Source organism: Ciconia boyciana, chromosome 4 (assembly GCF_034638445.1).
Source record: "Ciconia boyciana chromosome 4, ASM3463844v1, whole genome shotgun sequence".
Taxonomy (NCBI): domain Eukaryota; kingdom Metazoa; phylum Chordata; class Aves; order Ciconiiformes; family Ciconiidae; genus Ciconia; species Ciconia boyciana.
This window is the reverse complement of record NC_132937.1, coordinates 60,199,453-60,213,035: the sequence shown is the minus strand read 5'-3', so window position 1 is coordinate 60,213,035 and position 13,583 is coordinate 60,199,453.

The following is a 13,583-nucleotide window of genomic DNA, read 5'->3' as shown; positions in this document are numbered from 1 at the left end:
GAGGTCAGGTTACTACATCTTTTATCTACCAGGTTCTGCCTCTAGGGCAGAAAAAAAAATGAAGTTTTTTTCATTATTGTATGTTGGCTGTATTTTACATCATAGGTTTTGAGCCCACAGTAAGGTAAATACGATCAACTTGGCATGAAAACCATATTCTTTTATACAATACTGTGTCTTTTAATAGCCCAGTGTTTTATTTGGCGAATGGTTTCATGCAAAGTGGGATGGGGAAGGTAGAAGAAAATATATTTTGTTACCCCCTTTGAACATGGTAGCATAGATTTTTGTGATTTTTTTAAAATAATTTTTCTTTTCATGCAATAAATATGAATTTGTCGCTTGAATTGGTGTTCACTTTGAATTGTTTCTGAATTACTCATTACTGCCGTGCATAAAAATTGATCAATTAAAAAAAATATAAATAACAGTACATGTAAAAAACCTAACAATTTTCACATTAATATTTCTGTTTCATTTCATGTTAAAATCTTTGTGGTTTGGGTGTATACTCATAGGCGCATAACACAATGGGCTTCCCAACTGACTTTATACCATATGTTGAGATGCAAGTCTTTTTTGTAGGAATTACGAGCACTTAACATTACTTGGTTCATTATTTTCCTCTCAAGAATTTCTATTTCTTCTAATTCGTGAGTCTATTTTTACAAAGAAAACCAGAAATAAACAAATACATTCAATTTTTTTTTACTTGACATATTCTAATTCAACAAGTCAAAACAAAACAAAACAAAAAAGAAGGAAAATCTTCATCATTAAAAGACAGGGGAAAAAAAATGGAATCATATACATGGCTTTGGGTGAATACAACAGATGTTAGTTCCTACAACCATAATCCACAACATCACGTAGATCTTAAAGACTCTGTGGGGAAGTGGTTTCCAAAATGCCTGGATTGTCATGATACTGCATTTGAATTCTAACTATTACTCATTTCAGTTAGGCTCAGTTTCAGGAAATCTGAGAAGCTTTGAAACATATGTGCCTACATTGCTAACTGTCTCCCCCCCCCCCCCCCACCCCCCCTTCCTTTCATTATCTTCTCCCACAACCTTTTCTTCATTTCCCTTGACTTCATTCAGCTTTCTCATGCTGGCATCCATAATGAATAAATTCACTGGTACAGCTAGGAATATATTACTGTTGAATATTCCCTGCGGCAAAGTTCCATCAAAATTGCTTATCAGTGACAGATGCCCACTCAGAGATGCAAAACTGCCTAACTCAGTCCTCCCTTTCCTATGCAGTTTTGCGATATGTGAATGAAAATGGAGGTGGGAGGACGACAACTTTGCCTCTAAGGTACAAACCTTTTAAGTGTTCTAATTACTCTGATTCCCATCCAGGCTGCTGGAAGTTTACCTATTCCATGTGCACTGGCATCCACCAGCCAGCAAAAATAAGGCCAGCTTGAATAACCTCATTGCTTGAACTGCTTTCCAAAATTAATACACTCAGAACATTCTTTCAAAAAAAGGAAGGTGGTGGGAAATAACACTCTCAGGCTGTATGAATAGTTCCTGGTTCACTCATGTTCATACACACACACAGTGCAATGCCAGCACTTTCCCTAATGATGGATTCAGTTCTTTGCCTCCTCTAGCTTTTTCTGTAAGATAGGAAAGTTATTCTGCTTTAACACCACTAAACCACATTATTAAAAATTTGGCCATCACTTCCACAGGCACAGTGCGATACTAACGTCAATAGACCTGTTGCCGTTAACAGATGGTAAGGCACTTGGGATATGTGCTGGTGAACATTTGCACATGACTTCTGCCTCTGAGAAGGCAAGAGGATGGAGGTGCGTTTGTATTCTCGGCTCTTTTACGACTGCTGTTTGTACTAGAACGTCTGCATAAGGTGTACAGGACATTCACCAAGTTAGCAGCAAACATGACTAGGATGGACTTCCTAACCAGTTTTTCATCCTAAACCACCCAATGACTGGAAAGGGTTTCAGGCACTGGCCTCCCAGTGTGCATCCACTGATGTAGGGCCTTTGACACGGTCCCCCACAACATCCTTCTCTCTAAACTGGAGATATGGATTTGATGGATGGACTGTTCACTGGATGAGGAATTGGTTGGATGGTCACATCCAGAAGGTAGTGGTCAATGGGTCAATATCCAAACGGAGATCAGTTGTGAGTGGTGTCCGTTAGGGGTTATACTGGGACCAGTAGTGTTTAATATCTCCATCAATGACATAGACAGTGAGATTGAGTGCACCCTCAGCAAGTTTGCAGATGGCACCAAGCTGAGTGGTGAGGTTAACATGCCTGAGGGATGGGATGACATCCAGAGGGACCTGGACAAGCTCAAGAAGTGGGCCCATGTGAACCTCATGATGTTGAACAAGGCCAAGTGCCAGGTCCTGCACCTGGTATCAGGTGCACCTGCACCAGGAAACCCCTGGTATCAATACAGGCTGGGGGATGTATGAATTGAGAGCAGCCCTGCGGAGAAGGACTTGGGAGTACTGGTGGATGAAAAGCTGGACATGAGCCAGCAATGTACACTCATAGCCCAGAAGGCCAACCGAATCCTGGGCTGCATCAAAAGAACCGTGGCCAGCAGGCTGAGGGAGGTGATTCTGCCCCTCTACTCTGCTGTGGTGAGACCCCAGCTGGAGTACTGCATCCAGTTCTGGGGCCCCCAATACAAGAAAGACATGGACCTGTTGGAGCAGGTCCAGAGGAGGGCCACAAAAATGGTCAGAGGGCTGGAACACCTCGCCTATGAAGAAAGGCTGAGAAAGTTGGGGTTGTTCAGCCTGGAGAAGAGAAGGCTCCAGGGAAATCTTACTGTGGCCTTTCAGTACTTAAAGGGGCCTTATAAGAGAGATGGGGACAGACTTTTTAGTAGTGCCTGTAGCGATAGGGCAAGGGGTATTGGTTTTAAGCTAAAAGAGGGTAGATTCAGATTAGATATAAGGAAGACATTTTTTACAGTGGGGGTGGTGAAACACCGGAGTGGGTTGCCCAGAGAGGTGGCAGATGCCCCTTCCCTGGAAACATTCAAGGTCAGGTTGGACGGGGCTCTGAGCAATCTGATCTAGTTGAAGATGTCCCTGCTCATTGCAGGGGGGTTGGACTATATGACTTTTGAAGGTCCCTTTCTACCCAAACTATTCTATGATTCTATGATTCTATGTGTTCATGGAAGGGCATAGCACATGCCTTATGCAAGGCACAACCTAGGCCCTGCTTTGAAATGGAGATAGAGGTATGAAAGCCTGGTTTATCGAAACTCATTGAAAGACATGCTCAAACCTGCAAGTCTGTCAATCAAGTCTGTGCCACTGCTTAGCAAATCTGGGCTGCTTTGTATTTGTTGGGAGGGAGGGTAACAAAATGAGATGTCTTGCCTGTTTTTGCTGTGCACAAACCACATGAAATCTGGTCATTTTTGATCCATTTTTTTTTCCAGATATGAAAAGCAACTGCATACTGTCAAGCTGAAGTATCTTATTTTATATCAAGACAGCAGAGCAAAGAGGCAGTCTCCAGAGAAAGCAAAGTGCCAGTATGTCTTTTACTCTACTGCAGAGACCGTGTCGTAATAGAAAGAAGTATCCTCTTGCACTGAAGTAGCGCCTGTCTCTTTAACTAAGCATTTCTGGGAAAGTAGACAACTGCTGAAACATCCATGCATCCCACTGCAGATAAGTTCTTCCTTTTTTTTTTCTTTTTTCCAATTTTACTTTTTATTCAAAGTCAAACATGTGGTGTAAACTGAAACAAAACAAAGCTATGTGTATTCTACATACATTCTACATCTTGTGAAAAGCTCTGCATTCTGCACACTTATAATATTGTTGGTTGCAACATGCTATGTACCTGGGTTCAAAGGGAAGTTTGTGCCTTTGTTCTCTTGCCAGTATTTTTGTTCTATTCCAGAAGACTACTGCATCCTTCTTTGCCACTGTAGATCTCCAGGATGCTTTGTAAATTAGAGTGTGGCAAAAATATATTTTAATATGAATACAGCAAAAGAGAGAAAGAGATTTTAAAGAGAATCGTTCTAGGCTTACAGTAGTGAGGACACAAAAAAGAAATACATGAGCTTTTGTACTGGTTACAGTGAAGACAGTCTAAAATACAGTCCCTCAGATCAACTTTGTGCAAGCATGAAATGTTGAAAGCTACTGAAAACAGCTTTCCCTTTCCCGCTCCATTTCTCTCCTTCCTTCCTCCCTGCACCCCTATGCCATTAATTCAGCTCAAAGATATTTTGCACAGGTGTTTATGTAACTATGATACACTGGGAAAATTCCAACTCAAATTGATTCAGCCCAAAGATCTCCTAACCACACTTCCATCAGCATGGTGGGGTGGTCTAGATCCATAGTAAATGGCCAGTTCAAGAAATTCTGCAGGCTTTCTCTAACCTCCAAAACCAGGCTCCTTAGCAGTAGTGCGTATCAATGAATCCATTGCTAGTAATGAATTTCCTGTTAAGAAGAATATTGCATTCCTGATGCAAGCAGGGTAAAAGTTTAAGTGACTGTCTTGCTTTTTCTTTTCCCTGTGGTTTGCGTGGAAAACACATCTCCAATTGTTTTACCATAAGCTAAGTTGGTTCAACCAGTTGCCACTAAATAATTTAAAAGTGGTTGAGGAGACATTTAAGTCCCAGCTATTCCAAAACATTACCCTGCAAGGTTGCAAAAATTAATGTTAAGAAATAAAATTAGCTTGTGAAGTAAAGGTATTTATTTAGCATTATAAAAGCTAAATGCTGAATCATTTTTTGATGCAAAATAAAAAAATATTTGGGGAAATTGCTCTCTTGGCAAAGTTACATACATTCATTTGAAACAAAGGATCATTTAAAAGCAAAATAAAGGGAATCTGCGGTGCACATAGTCATTGAGAGTTTTTGGCTGTAAATTCTCCTCCCTTTTCTCTGTGGAAGCACATGTCTTTGCCTGCTGTTCATCAGCCTTGATTTTGATGGGGTGATTTTTAGTCAGCTGTCTCTATCATTTTGGCACAGACAAAAATCCTTTAAAAAATGTTACACTTCATCAAAGTGTATCATGAGACTTCACGGTCATTATCTCAATGGCCGCTCTGATGTGCTACAATTGGCAGGGCCACAGACGGTGGGGGGTGTATTAGAAGAAAGCCAGTGTTTCATGTGGAAAGCTGGCAAGCCTCTCCAAGCTTCTGTCAACAACTCAGCGGTCTGATCCGATGCACTGAGTGCTGATTATGCTCTTGTTTCTGTAGGAAGTAAACAAGAAAATGAATTCCACAGCACAACACAGCCTCTTTGTATCTTCAAAATGGTGTGGCTGGAAGCCAGCCAGCCTCGTCAAAAGTTTGGCCATTTGTGTCATCAGGGCCCTGGTACTGATGGAGGCTTTGATTACAGCTCGGATCCAGCACGGAGACCTTTTATGGACAACCGCTCAGCAAATAAAGGCATTGATAGGTTGTTGGGTCAATTTAGCCATAAGGGTGCAGAGCAAGGTCCTTTTGAAAAGACTAATGGATTAGCTGCACAACCAGTCCCACTGTAGGGCCTTATTTCTCAAGTAACTTCATGACTGCTTTCCAGCTTGGCAGGGACTCTCTTCCTCTAAAGCTAGCTCCAGCTCGTTCTTGTTATCAATAGTGCAGCTCAAAGGATTAGACACAAAGAGCTTTACAATTTAATGAAAACAGCTGTTGAAACAACAATTAAGGCAAACAATAGTTTGCATGAAAAACTATTAATTATGCAAAGTTATGCAGAAAGTACAATAGTCTTTTATTCATAACTGCCTAATGTGACTGACAGAAAGTTAGACACCTTCTCGGCTGTTGATTTAAAGGTGTCAGCAAGTGGTGTCGTTTATAATAATATTCACCATTTTTTGTTTTGTTAACATTTGAGCAGCTAATGGTTTAAAGCCTGTGAATTCTCTGTGGCATGGCTGCAGCAGGAACAAGTAAAACAGTAATCTAATGAGCTAATATTTCATGTCGAGGCAGTGCTGAGCTCTGAAGTTTACTGCGCTACTTTACTACGAACAATGCTTTATGCAAGCAGCACGCCATATCGCTATTTAAATGTATTCTTCCCTTTTGTACCGTCCCCCCTTTACGCAGTCTCTTCCATCATGTGCCTTTGTGGTGATGCCTTAAAGGCAGGCACTTGGCCAAATCACTCACCACAGGTTGCTTCAACAGTATCCACTTGACACTCCCTTCTTCTTTCACTGAACTGTTAGCCCCCTACCTTCTTGTTCCCCTTCTCACTGACTCTCAGAAATTCATTGCTTCTCTATTTGCAGTCTCCATCCTTGACTAGCAGCGCCGAGAATTGACTTATGGTCTTTTGAATACAGTATGTTCCACATCTTGCCTCCTTACAGCACCTTGAGCCATCGTACCAAGAAGTCCTATTTAAAATGTTATTAACTTTGCAGATATAAACACTGTCTTATGCCTCCAACTACTGTTTATTTCAGGCTGCCAGTTAATTGGCATGCTCTAACACCCTTATTAAGCCAACTTGAAAATATTGCTTCAGAATGCCTTGGGAATTTAACTAATTTCATGCTAGAACTTAATAAGTAGGATCCGACACTCTTTCATATCTTCAGTAATCCATTAGGTGACTGTAACTCCTTTCAGTGACTGGATGAAAGCTTTATTAGTCATAGGGTTTCTACTCTAAACATGTCACCAGAATTTAGTACAGTATCAGCACTAAAATGCAATTCACTTTCTGACTAAATAGACTTTCAATGACATCCCAGAATGTAGTTTTGGAGATCCACTTTAAAAGCTTTCTGCTAAACAGGATTATAATTTTATTCAAACATTCATTTAGGTTTCCTTGAGCAATTTTAATTTAGCAACAAATATATAGTAGTGACATAAAATAAAGTAAAAGAAAATAAAATAATCAATCCATACTGGACCAGCCTCTCAAATGATGCAAATGGAGTTGCACCAAATTAAATTATTTAAGAATCTCACCCAATATTTAAATCAATGTCCTATAAAGATGCTTCCTTCTCAAGTCCACTGGATAAACTTGCTTCCTTCCCCCACTTCATCTGTTAAATATCTTCCTTTTTCCCTTTTTTTCACTCAGTTTCATAAAGTGAAGAGTTGTTTTATCCATGCTGGCTGATGCTTTAAGATTGGATCTTCTGTCACCAATGTGTCTCTAGCAGCCTGCAAAAGTTCATTAGCACATTTGCTGGCAATAATCCAGTTAATGTATATTTGTTTAAAATCTCAAAAATAATTTTATTATGAGAAAATGCAAACTCATTTTCCAATGGTAAGTTAGACAGAAAGCAAATGTCCTATATAGCAAGTTGCAATTTATATTTTTCACTAGAGAATTCTAAACAGCATCTGAAATTTGAAAGCAATTACACCAGTTATCCAGATGTGATTTTTCAATCATTGTCGGCTTTTTTTTAATTTTTTTTTTTTAAATTTTTTAGCAGTTCTTATTCAGTGGTACTTCTCATAGCTGTCACGCTGGCACAGCGCTCCCATCTCTTCATTAGTCATTCAGCTCATGGAGCTTAATTGGACAAGGCTAGAGCGAATTTGACAAACATCACAGCAGCAGAAAAAGCAATCACTCTTTCAAGATGAAAATTTGTTTGATGTCTTACTGTGTAACTCATTTACTCTCCTTGGGCATCATGTGACCTGAATGTTAATCAGCCATTGATTGGCTTCTCTCCGTGGACAGTCACATGGCGAGAATATTAATGGGCTGGGACCGGTAGCGGCACTGGTAGGCAACCTTTGGATTGGCTGCCAGGTTAAGATACGGAGATAAGTGGGTGCTTGATGAACACTTGACAGAACTTCACAGAAAATTAAGGCCCTAAAATAGCATGAGAAAGTCTTGTCAAATCAAGCATGATTATCATTGAATGCTTAAGGAATTCATCATCTGCATGAAATTGATACACTTCAGCACCAGCAGGCCCTGCAGTCAGCAGGGACTCATCAGACTTTTATTTATATGTGTTCACCAAATCACATTAATTCTGAGAGCTAAAACATGCTAAGGATGAAGGTTATTTTCTGTTCAATCTAATTTATCTGTGACAATAATCATCACTAATAATATGTCAAATTAGATTGCAGTCACTTTATGCATGCATGCTGATTTGGAAAATAGCGTTAAACTGTCCCATAGTAATTAACAATTGGTAAAGTTGTGCAGGGCCTGAAGTCATCAGCCTATCTAGATGGAAAATTACATTTTATAGAAGGGACTTACAGATATGTATCCTTACCTAACTCTGAATATAAATTTTAACCAGTAAAAGCAGAAGTAATTTTTTATGATGCTATTAGGGCTAATAGTCATAGAATCATAGAATGATTTGGGTTGGAAAGGACTTTAAAGATCATCTAGTTCTGACCCCCATGCCATGGACAGGGACACGTTCCACTAGACCAGGTTGCTCAAAGCCTCATCCAACCTGGCCTTCAATAATCATTGAAGGAAGTGTGTCCCTCTCTCCAAATTATTTTGAGCCAAATTCTGCTCCTCTAGAACTGGAAAGGAGTTATACCATGGCTTCGTAAGAACCAACAATTGATTTTCATATTTTCCTTTTTTTTCTTCTTCTGTGGGTTAACTTTCTAATCATTTACCAACAGCTTCTAGCTTTTAGGACAGATTTAGCAAGGTTCTGTAAGTACTTATACACAAGCCTATTCACTCTACAAGCATTAACAGCAGCAGTGGTACTGTAATTACATGTATTATAACAATGCACATTCTGTAACATCTGCCAGTGTTATTAATTTAATACATTCACATCTTGATGTGGTGTTGGTGGGTGGGTTTTTTGTTGTTGTTGTTTTTGGGTTTTGCTCTCATTTTTTCTTTCAGATGAAAGAAAGATCGGAAATTGTGCAGATTAACTCACCCAGAATCCCTTATTCTTAGGGAATCATGAAAGCAAAAACTGCTTTTGCTGAAACACTCTTAATAGGAATTCTTTTTTTCACAGTAGGTATTTCATGGTACTGATTGCTTTAATAATACTTTTACGGTCTCTTGACTTATAAAGTATTACGGTATTCAGAATACTTGGTTTTAAACTGTCTGCTTCATAATTAAGTTTTAAGGGACCATTTATATCCTTTTTGGCTGGTTTGGTTACAAGAATTTGCACACACACATACACATACACGCAGAAAATCATGCTTTGGCTTACAGAATTACATTTTAAAAATAAGAGGAAAATAATCTGTTGTTTCTTATTTTCCCTACTCTAATCTCTCGTGATCCTGGTACTGCTTCTCTCTCTTTGGAGGCCCTCTTTATTGATTAAATGAATCTGCTAGAAAGGCTGGTTCCCAGGCTCTTTGATCTAATCCGATCTGATCTTATCCGATCGCTTCAGCAGGACATTGGGGAATTAACAATAAGCAGCTTTACCACAAGTGTTTAATAACTCAACACAATCTCCTTATGGCTCCGAGCTGCTCATGTTCTCATCCAGTCAACAGCCCACGGTGTAACAGATTGGACATCCCTCTGAACCTGAGGAATTTTCATGCACTGTGAAACTAATCGCTTCAAGTTCCTTCATAAATCACACAAAGCAGATTTCAGCATCTTAACAAATTGAAAAAAAAAAAAAAAAAAAAAAATGGGGGGAGGAATTCATCCACTGAGCTAAAGACCGGGAAGGGGCACGAGGAGGGGAGGAGGTATAATCTAAATTCTGTCATCTTATTTAATGTGTTTCTCATCTGCTTAACTTTCACAAGCATAAAATAATTCAGGCAGACTAAAGCTTTACAACCCTTCAAGCCCACACTGACCTTATTTTTTTTCCCCTGTATGGTAGAAAACACGTGGTTTCTACAGCAGTGGTGTTATTTTTGTCCCTGTAACAACCCTTGAGTTTGCTGGTGGCATGCAATTAGGCAGGTAACATGTGACATGGAGTGGCAAGGTATTTTAACTTCCCATTGCATGTACCTACTAACAGCGAATGGATGAGCAGAAGGAATGCCTTGATGCTGACAGGAGAATCAAGGTTACTTTTTTGGAATTCAAGAGCAGTAGCATCTTCAGAATGGATCCAGTGTGAGATTTGTTTAATCCTTAGACCTTTCCCTGTCACAGCCCTCCAGAGAAATTGAGATTTATTTCCACTTTCCAAGCATCAGAAGAAGAATCAAAGCCATTGACATTTAGGCTCTGTCTGACTATCATCTCCAAACAACCAAACAGACATCTGAGTCCGTGTAGGAGGTAAGGAAAGAAAAGGGGTGATCCAACAGAGAACATCACCCTTGAGAAAAGGTTCACTAAATGTTAGAGATGGGAGCCAGGCTTTTTAGACCCATGAGGAAGGCATTACAAAACCTGGCAGTTTTGCTCATGTGATCAATACCTTTGGGATTCAACTGAACAAGTTTAAAATGTATCCAACATCTCAAAATTAAATTCACTAAAGTCCTTTTACACAGTTGCGAAGACTTCTATAATGTCAAGAAATAGTATAAACAATGCAAATGTACACATCAACATAGGTTCATCTGAAAGTTTTGTGAACATGATTTTAACAAAGTTTTGTTAGTTTTAAGGAGACATGAAAGATGTTTGATTATTGGTTTTGCTGCCAATGTATTTATCAAGTTATGAAGCCTGGCTTTGTAATACAGGTTCTAAATAATACCAGTTCTAAATCTAGATATTAATTTAGCACTTGCTTTGGAAAGCAGTTATCTACTGTCAAGAAAGTTCCTTGTGGGATTCCTTATATTCAGAGGTTACTCTACGGTGTGACTTGTAACTGAGAAAGGATGCCCAGCCAAGGTACTGTAAAGGTATTTCAGCTGGCTCAGATCTTAAATCAATAGGAACTTCCAAAATTATTGAAGCTGCAGTTCATTTTCAAATACATTTTTGAAATTCAATTTTTAAGTTCAAATATAGTTATGAAATTCAAATACAGTTCAATGATTCTCTTACTACTCCATCATAAGGAATACTGAAAGTATGTCCATAAAGGATTTAAGGTCAATAGCAAATACTTTTGATCTATACTTCAATCAAGAGGCATTAAGAAAGTCTTGAAGGTTAGCTTGAAGGCTATGTATGTATTGTTGAAGTCATCTGAATCTTTAAAATGATGGCGAGAAATGGCCAAATCTCCTATAAATGGAGTCTTCTTCTGTACATAGGTTTGCTTTCCAATTATGAACAATGCTTTTTGTCTGGTTCATGTCATGGGGCCACCACGCAAGGCACCTTTAACTGCTCTTTCTTGCTCAGTAGCAATTACCAGCTGCCAGAGACTTCTTCATTCTGTATTTACTTGACTTTGATATTAACCAGTGATGATGGCAAAGCCATGGAAAACTTTGCTAAGAGTTATGATGTGTTGATCATTTGAAAACCAACCACAGAAACTCAAAAATATTCTGTGCTTATTGTGGATGATTACTAGAAACCAGCACAAGGAAGAAACAAAACACAACATACCTTCTTAAATTAATTTAGATGGAGATATTTTCCTAGCAGTGAAGAAATATTTATAGAATTGGTATAGTATGCAGATGCTCCAACAGGGGGGTTAATTCCGTTGCTGTTGTGCTTGGAGTCCACTGGGATTTAATGTTGATTTATAGCATTTACACCTAAACATTTTCCAGAAATGTTGTTCCATTTGGCGACTGCATTTTTCAAAAGTCACCAAATTAACAGGACTGACTTGTGTAAGTGGACATATGAAAAACTTTTTTCACTATCCCTCCTCATCCAAATAACCACAAAATAGACACTAAACTTGGAAAATAATTCTGAAAAATATTGTTATATGACTGACAGTTTGGGGCTTTCATGACACTGGCTGAGAATTTTCCAACAAAACAGTTTTTTCAGAGCACTTATTTGATTAAGGCTTTGTTGTGTCACAGGAGGCACAAAAGTTCATATGAACTTTTGATGAAATACAGTCAGCATTCCTTTGCAAAGCTGTCTCTTCTCCTGCCATCTCACCTGCTGTGGTTCTTTAAAGCCTAAAAGCCAATGAGTTTCATTAGCATACCTGTTGTACAATTTGCCCCTAAGGTGCTGGACTGTGGCTCTAGACAGCTTGATTTGTGAACCTCATAGTATTGTGAAACCAGAGTCTGGAAGCCTGAGAAAACCCAGCAGCTCAGCAGGACGCTTGGAGACCTCAAGAATGAGGGCTTGAACTGATGTTCATATGACTTCTGTGCTTTCTCGCAGAGCTGAGCACCAAACTTCTTCTGCTTTCATGTTTTCTACACAGAATATTTTGATTAATTCAGAACTAGTATAATTTTTTGGGGTGATTTTCCCATCCATGTTTTTTTTTTTTTTAAACATCTATTTTACATTCCAAAAATTGAACTCTGAGTGGTTGTTGTTTTGGGGTTTAGTTTTTGTTTTTCCAAATTTTCCAGCAAAATAGAAACGCTGATTTTTGACACTATTCTTGTAACTGTTGGATCCAGCGTGACTGCATGGTTACGTCATTTTGGCATCTTTCAGAATCATAGCACTCAGATCTTGTTTGGTATTCCCATGCAGGACAATAATGGGAACGGATGCTTGCCTATAGCCGGTTTCCCTCTTGGCTTATTACAAATGGGATGAAAGAAGATCCAGAATTTTGCCTTAGTGTGGGGGCCAAATGTTACTTGGAGCCTTACACTTTGAAACTACAGCAAGGCTAAAGACATTGGTCTCTGGGGAAATTTGTCCAATAAAGCAAGCTGCACTGGTGTCCTTAGCTGCACAGGCTGACATAAAGATAACAAACACACTGTATTCATAAAGCTGGTTTATCAGAGAATGTGGAGACAGGCTAAAGGTTTAGACCTTTATATTCATCATGGTCATTGCTCAGTCTCACTGTATCTAAAAGACATATGCCAGGATAAAGACCATGACTGACAGCCAGTACCTCTGGAACAATGCAACTTTAAAGCCTATTAGTCATTATAGAAATGCTTTTTGTATGAAGTAGTGTGAGAATATGAAGGGAAACTAAAGGTCTTCACAATTTTTACCATTTTCTACTCCTGCTTCCAAGACCAAGTGCTTTGATTGCACTAACATAACACATGTTTATATGGGTTATAATAAAAATAAATAGAATCCTAACGAAACAAAAGACTGCATTTTGCATATAAGATGAAGGGTAAGAGCGAACCACATATGGCAGATATTAGTCATGGTTGTTTAATGCCCAGCTGAAGGCAATTCAGATATCTAAGGATGAGAAAGGTATAAGAATCAAGCGCAGAAGCTTTAGGTCATTTATCCAGCTATACTGACTTTACCCAGAAGCTACATTTCTGCCCTTCACCTATGGCTGCAGATCGGTGTATTGCAATGGGTAGGGCAAATCATATTTCATAGAAATCTAATAATGAAGTATGTAATTAATGTGCTTTCTCAGTGACACACTGATTGGGTGGGCCTGCAAAGTATGAAGCAGTGACATGCAGAGCTGAAACTGAGTTGAAGAAGTGCAGCCACTTCCTTGCAGCACAGCCTGTGGCTATGCAAGTATCTTGCAAGGTACCA